Source organism: Mus musculus, chromosome 2 (assembly GCF_000001635.26).
Source record: "Mus musculus strain C57BL/6J chromosome 2, GRCm38.p6 C57BL/6J".
NCBI lineage: Eukaryota > Metazoa > Chordata > Mammalia > Rodentia > Muridae > Mus > Mus musculus.
The window spans coordinates 11,883,035-11,890,947 of record NC_000068.7 but is presented as its reverse complement, the minus strand read 5'-3'; positions in this window follow the sequence as shown (position 1 = coordinate 11,890,947).

Below are 7,913 nucleotides of genomic sequence, written 5' to 3'. Positions count from 1 at the left end.
GATAAACAAGTAGAAGACCTTAAAGAGGAAGCACAAAAATCCCTCAAGGAATTACAGGAAAACACAATCAAATGGATGATGGAATTGAACAAAACCATCCAAGATCAAAAAATGGAAGTAGAAACAATGAAGAAATAAGAAAGGGGGACAACTCTGGAGATAGAAACCCTAGGAAAGAAATCATGAACCATAGATGTGAGCATTAGCAACAGAATAAAAGAGATGGAAGAGAGAATTTCAGGTGCAGAAGACTCCATAGAGAACATGGACACCACAACCAAAGAAAATGCAAAATGCAAAACCTACAGATAATAGGAGTAGATGAGAATGAAGATTTTCAACTTAAAGGCCTATTAAATATCTTCAACAAAATTATACAAGAAAACTTCCCTAACTTAAAGAAAGAGATGCCCATGAACATACAAGAAGCCTACAGAACTCCAAATAGACTGGACCAGAAAAGAAATTCCTCCTGATAAATAATAATCAGAAAAACAAATGCACTAAATAAAGATAGAATATTAAAAGCAGTAAGGGAAAAAGGTCAAATAACATATAAAGGCAGACCTGTTAGAATTACATCAGACTACTCACCAGAGACTATGAAAGCCAGAAGATCCTGGACAGATATTATACAAACCCTAAGAGAACACATATGCCAGCCCAGGCTACTATACCCAGCAAAACTCTCAATTACCATAGATGGAAAAATCAAAGTATCCCATGACAAAACCAAATTCACACAATATCTTTCCACAAATCCAGCCCTTCAGAGGATAATAATGGGAAAACACCAACACAAGGACAGAAACTATGCCCTAGAAAAAAGGAAGAAAGTAATCAATCCTTCAACAAACCTAAAAAAAGACAGCCACAAGGACATAATCCCAACTCTAACAATAAAAATAACAGGAAGCAACAATTACTTTCCCTTAATATCTCTTAATATCAGTGGACTCAATACCCAAATAAAAAGTAATAGACTAAAAGACTGGCTACATAATCAGCACCCAACTTTTTGCTGCTTACTGGAAATCCACCTCAGGGAAAAAGACAGACACTACCTCAAAATAACAGGGTAAAAGACTGAAAAACAATTTTCCAAGCAAACAGTCCCAAGAAACAAGCTGGAATAGCCATTCTGTACTGAATAAAATTGACTTCCAACACAAGTAATCAAAAAAGACAAGGAGGGGCACTTCATTATTATCAAAGGTAAAATCTTCCAAGATGAACTCTCAATTCTGAATATCTATGCTCCAAATGCAAGGGCATCCACATTCATTAAACTATAGTAAAGCTCAAAGCCCATATTTCACCTCACACAATAATAGTGGGAGACTTCAACACCCCACTCTCACCAATGTATCCTGGAAATAAAAACTTAACTGAGACCCATTGAAACTAACAGAAGATATGACAGAAATGGATTTAACAGATATCTAGAGAACATTTTATTCTAAAACAAAAGGATATACTTTCTTCTCAGCACCTCATGGCACCTTCTACAAAATTGACCATATAATTGATCACAAAAAAAGGCCTCAATAGAAACAAAAATATTGAAATTATCCCATGCATCCTATCACATTACCATGGATGAATGCTGATCTTCAATAACTACATAAATAATAGAAAGCCAACATTCACTTGGGAGCTGAAAAACACTCTACTCAATGATACCTTGGTCAAGGCAAAAATAAAGAAAGAAATTAAAGACTTTTTAGAGTTTAATGAAAATGAAGCCACAACATAACCAAACTTATGGGACACAATGAAAGCAGTGCTAAGAGGAAAACTCATATCTCTGAGTGCCTCCAAAAAGAAACTAGAGAGAGCACACACTAGCATCTTGACAACACACCTAAAAGCTCTAGTACAAAAGGAAGCAAATTCACCCAAGAGGAGTAGAAGGCAGGAAATAATCAAACTCAGGGGTGAAATCAACCAAGTGGAAACAAGAAGAACTATTCAAAGAATCAACCAAACCAGGAGCTGGTTCTTTGAGAAAATTAACCAGCTAGATAAACACTTACCCAGACTCACTAGAGGACACAGGGACAGCATCCTAATTAACAAAATCACAAATGAAAAGGGAGACATAACAACAGATCCTGAAGAAATCCAAAACACCATCAGATCCTTCTACAAAAGGCTATACTCAACAAAACTGGAAAACCTGGATAAAATGGACAAATTTCTAGACAGATACCAGTACCAAAGTTAAATCAGGATCAGATTAATGACCCAAACAGTCCCATATCCCCTAAAGGAATAGAAGCAGTCATTAATCGTCTCCCAAACAACAACAACAAAAAAATCCCAGGACCAGATGGTTATAGTGCAGAGTTCTATCAGACCCGCAAAGAAGATCAAATTCCAGTTCTCCTCAAACTATTTCACAAAATAGAAACAGAAGGTACTCTACCCAATTCATTCTATGAAGCTACAATTCCTCTGTTACCTAAACCACATAAAGACCCAACAAAGATAGGGAACCTCAAACCAATTTCCCTTATGAATATCGATACAAAAATACTCAATAAAATTCTTGCTAACTGAATTCAAATACACATCAAAACAATCATCCATCCTGACCAAGTAGGTTTCATCCCAGGGATGCAGGGATGGTTTAATATATGGAAATCCATCAATGTAATCCACTATATAAACAAACTCAAAGACAAAAAACATATGATCATCTCGTTAGATGCGGAGAAAGCACTTGACAAAATTCAACACCTGCATGATAATAATCTTGGAAAGATCCATACCCAAGTCCCATACCTAAACATAATAAAAGCAATCTGCAGCAAACCAGTAGGCAACATCAGACTACATGGAGAGTAGCTGGAAGCAATCCCACTAAAATCAGGGACTAGACAAGGTTGCCCACTTTCTCCTTGCCTATTCAATATAGTACTCAGAGTCCTAGCCAGAGCAATTAGACAACAAAAGGAGTTCAAGGGGATAAAAATTGAAAAGGAAGAAGTCAAAATATCACTATTTGCAGATGATATGATAGTGTATATATGTGACCCTAAAAATTCCACCAGAGAAGTACTAACCCTGATAAACAGCTTCAGTGCAGTAGCTGGATATAAAATTAACTCAAACAAATCAGTGATCTTTATCTACACAAAGGATAAACAGGCTAAAAAAGAAATTAGGGAAATAACACCCTTCACAATAGTCACAAATAATATAAAATACCTTGGTGTGACTCTAAGGAAGTGAAAGATCTTTATGATAAGGACTTCAAGTCTCTGAAGAAAGAAATCAAAGAAGATCTCAGAAGATGGAAAGATCTCCCACGCTCATTGATTGGCAGGATCAATATAGTAAAAATGGTTATCTTGCTGAAATCAGTCTACAGATTCAATGCAATCCCCATCAAAATTCCAATTCAATTCTTCAAGGATCTAGAAAGAGCAATTTGCAAATTCACCCAGAATAACAGAAAACCTAGGATTGCAAAAACTCTTCTCAATGATAAAAGTACCTCTGGTGGACTCACTATGCCTGACCTAAAGCTGTACTACAATGCAATTGTGATAAAAACTGCATGGTACTGGTACAGTGGCAGACAGCTACATCGATGGAGTAGAACTGAAGACCCAGAAATGAACCCACACACCTATGGTCACTTGATCTTTGACAAGGAAGCTAAAACCCTCCAGTGGGGGAAAAACAGCATTTTCAACAAATGTTGCTGGCACTATGGCTGTTATTATGTAGAAGAATGCAAATTGATCCCTTCTTATCTCCTTATACTAAGCTCAAGTCTATGTGGATCAAGGAACTCCACATAAAACCAGAGACACTTAAACTTATAGATGAGAAAGTGGGGGAAATCCTCAAATATATGGGCACTGGGGAAAAATTCCTGAACAGAACAGCAATGACTTATGCTGTAAGATCAAGAATTGACAAATGGGACCTCATAAAATTGCAAAACTTCTGTAAGGCAAAAGACACTGTCAATAACACAAAAGGCCACCAACAGATTGGGAAAGAATTTTTACCAATCCTAAATCAGATAGGGGACTAGTATCCACTCTATATAAAGAACATAAGAAGATGGACTCCAGAAAACCAAATAACCCTTTTTAAAAATGGGGTACAGAGCTAAACAAAGAATTCTCAACTGAGGAGTACTGAATGGCTGAAAAGCATCTGAAAAAATGTTCAACATCCTTAATGGTCAGGGAAATGCAAATCAAAACAACCCTGAGATTCCACCTCACACCAGTCAGAATGGCTAGGATCAAAAATTCAGGTGACGGCAGATGCTGGCAAGGATGTAGAGAAAGAGGAACACTCCTCCATTGTTGGTGGGATTGCAAGCTGGCAGAACCACTCTGGAAATAATTCTGGCAGTTCCTCAGAAAATTGGACATAGTACTACTGATAGATCCAGCAAGTCCTCTTCTGGGCATATATCCAGAAGATGTTCCAACTTGTAATAAAGACACATGCTCCACTATGTTCATAGCAGCCTTATTTATAATAGCTAGAAGCTGGGGAAAAAAACCCAGATGTCCCTCAGCAGAGGAATGGATACAGAAAATGTGGTACATTTACACAATGGAGTACTAATCAGCTATCAAAAACAATGAATTCATGAAATTCTTAGGCAAATAGATGGATCTGGAGGATATCATTCTGAGTGAGGTAACCCAATCACAAAAGAACACAGATGATATGCACTCACTGATAAGTGGATATTAGCCCATAAACTTAGAATATCTAAGATATAATTTGCAATATACATATAACTCAAGAAGAAGGAAGACCAAAGTGTGGATTCTTTGCTCCTTCTTAGAATGGGGAACAAAATACTGATGGAAGGAGTTACAGAGACAAAGTGTGGAGCTGAGATGGAAGGATGGACCATCCAGAGACTGTCCCACCCGGGGAACCATTCCACATACAACCACCAAACCCAGACACTATTGCATATGCCAGAAAGATTTTGCTAATAGGACCATGATATAGCTATCTCTTGTGAGGCTATGCCTTTGCCTGGTAAATATAGAAAAGAATGCTCACAGTCATCTATTGGATGTAACAGAGGGGCTCTAGTGAAGGAACTGGAGAAAGTACCCAAAGAGCTAAAGGGGTCTGCAACCCTATAGGAGGAACAGCAATATGAACTAACTAGTATTCTCCAGAGCTGTGTCTCTAGTTGCATATGTATCAGAGGATGGCCTAGTAGGACATCAGTGGGAGGAGGGTCCCCTGGTATTGGGAAGTTCATATGCCCCAGTACAGGGGAGTGCCAGGGCCAGGAAGCAGGAGTGGGTGGGTTGGGGAGCAGGGCAGAGGAGTGTTTAGGGGACTTTGGGGATAGCATTTTAAGTGTAAATGAAGAAAATATCTAATAAAAAAAGAGGATTTCAGTACACAAATAATGACCTGTTTGGAAAGAAGAACGAAGGAAGGAAGGAAGGAAGGAAGGAAGGAAGGAAGGAAGGAAGGGAGGAATGGAGGGAGGGAGGGAGGGAGGGAGGGAGGGAGGGAGGGAGGGAGGGAGGGAGGAAGGGAGAGACGGAGGGACGGAGGGAGGGAGAGACGGAGGGACGGAGGGACGGAGGGACGGAGGGACGGAGGGACGGAGGAGAGAAAGAAGTAGAGGGAAGGGGAAGGAAGCCGTCCCCAACATTTAATGGTGTAATTTTAGCTTGAGAGATTCAATTGAAGACTCAGCATGGTGGGTAAACTTTAACACATATACAGAGTGTAAGATAAACAGAAAAGTTTAAGGAAGCTGTGAAATGCAAACCAAAGTAAGAAAAACATTACCCCCAAGATAACTTGAGAATTTATAGTCACAAAATAGGAGAATACAAAATATTTCTTAAAATCTGAGGAGGGAATTACGTACATTTTAAAGTCAGCCCCCAAACCATCAATATACTATAATTGTGTCTTACAACTTTCACATATTAAATTGTCACCAATACTTTACCTCCCAAATATATTTTTTCTCAATGTTACTGGAGAAAAAGTTTTCCAATAACAAAGCATTAAAAATCTAAGACAAGAGGAGCCATGGCAGTCAGACATCAGAGAAACTATGCAAATAAATGTGTAAAGGGAGATACAAGACATATTTGGCCACAAGACAGAACCAGAGGTGAAAACAAGTCAAACACTCCAAGAGGATTTGCTACTGGTTTATATGAAAATATTTAAACCACTGCAGAAAAGTTTGTTGTTAGAATGTACATAGAAAAATCAAACAAAATTATGAGACAATTAATCTTAGGAAAACAAATATATAACAGAACAAGTAATCCCAGTCATTTATTTGACTTAACTTTAAAATTAAGTAGAAGTTGTCATAAAAGTGTATATGTTTAATTTTCACCAGGGCTTTGGTGCAATTAAATTAGACAGATTAGAGGATTGGAAATAATAAATATATGCCTTTGAATTCTGTACTTGGAAATCAGAAGGAAACAAGAGAAAAAGAATAAGTAATTGTAGTTAGAAAATTCAGAGTACAAGAAATAAGAAATATATCAATAAAAACATAAAAACCAAATATAGAAAAAATGGATAAATAAAAGTGAATATTGAAAGAATCAGATAAAATTGATTCTAGAGTTTGGCCATGAGGGAGGGGTGAAGTATGTAAGAAAGAGTGTATAAGTATACAACAGCTATTTTTGTAACAAAATTATTTAAAATTATGTTTTACATTATGTGGATCTTTGAGGGAAACCAAATTAAACTAAAAGAAAAAAGGGGGAAAAAGGAGGAAGAAACTAAAGAGGAGAAAGGAAAAGCCATGTTATTGGGCTCTTACCTGAATTTCTTTGGTGCAAATTGCAAAAAGAAGTGAATCACTTTAGCTTGTTATCTTCAGAAAACAAACCCTTCCCATCTATGGAATCCCACAGGAACGTTAAACTATTGGTTAAAATAGCACATGATAAACAGCTTCGGTGAAGTAGCTGGATATAAAATAAACTCAAACAAGTCAATGGCCTTTCTCTATACAAAGAATAAACAGGCTGAGAAAGAAATTAGGGAAACAACACCCTTCTCAATAGTCACAAATAATATAAAATATCTTGGCGTGACTCTAACTAAGGAGGTGAAAGATCTGTATGATAAAAACTTCAAATCTCTGAAGAAAGAAATTAAAGAAGATCTCAGAAGATGGAAAGATCTCCCATGCTCATGGATTGGCAGGATCAACATTGTAAAAATGGCTATCTTGCCAAAAGCAATCTACAGATTCAATGCAATCCCCATCAAAATTCCAACTCAATTCTTCAACGAATTGGAAGGAGCAATTTGCAAATTTGTCTGGAATAACAAAAAACCTAGGATAGCAAAAAGTCTTCTCAAGGATAAAAGAACTTCTGGCGGAATCACCATGCCAGACCTAAAGCTTTACTACAGAGCAATTGTGATAAAAACTGCATGGTACTGGTATAGAGACAGACAAGTAGACCAATGGAATAGAATTGAAGATCCAGAAATGAACCCACACACCTATGGTCACTTGATCTTCGACAAGGGAGCTAAAACCATCCAGTGGAAGAAAGACAGCATTTTCAACAATTGGTGCTGGCACAACTGGTTGTTATCGTGTAGAAGAATGCGAATCGATCCATACTTATCTCCTTGTACTAAGGTCAAATCTAAGTGGATCAAGGAACTTCACATAAAACCAGAGACACTGAAACTTATAGAGGAGAAAGTGGGGAAAAGCCTTGAAGATATGGGCACAGGGGAAAAATTCCTGAACAGAACAGCAATGGCTTGTGCTGTAAGATCGAGAATCGACAAATGGGACCTAATGAAACTCCAAAGTTTCTGCAAGGCAAAAGACACCGTCAATAAGACAAAAAGACCACCAACAGATTGGGAAAGGATCTTTACCTATCCTAAATCAG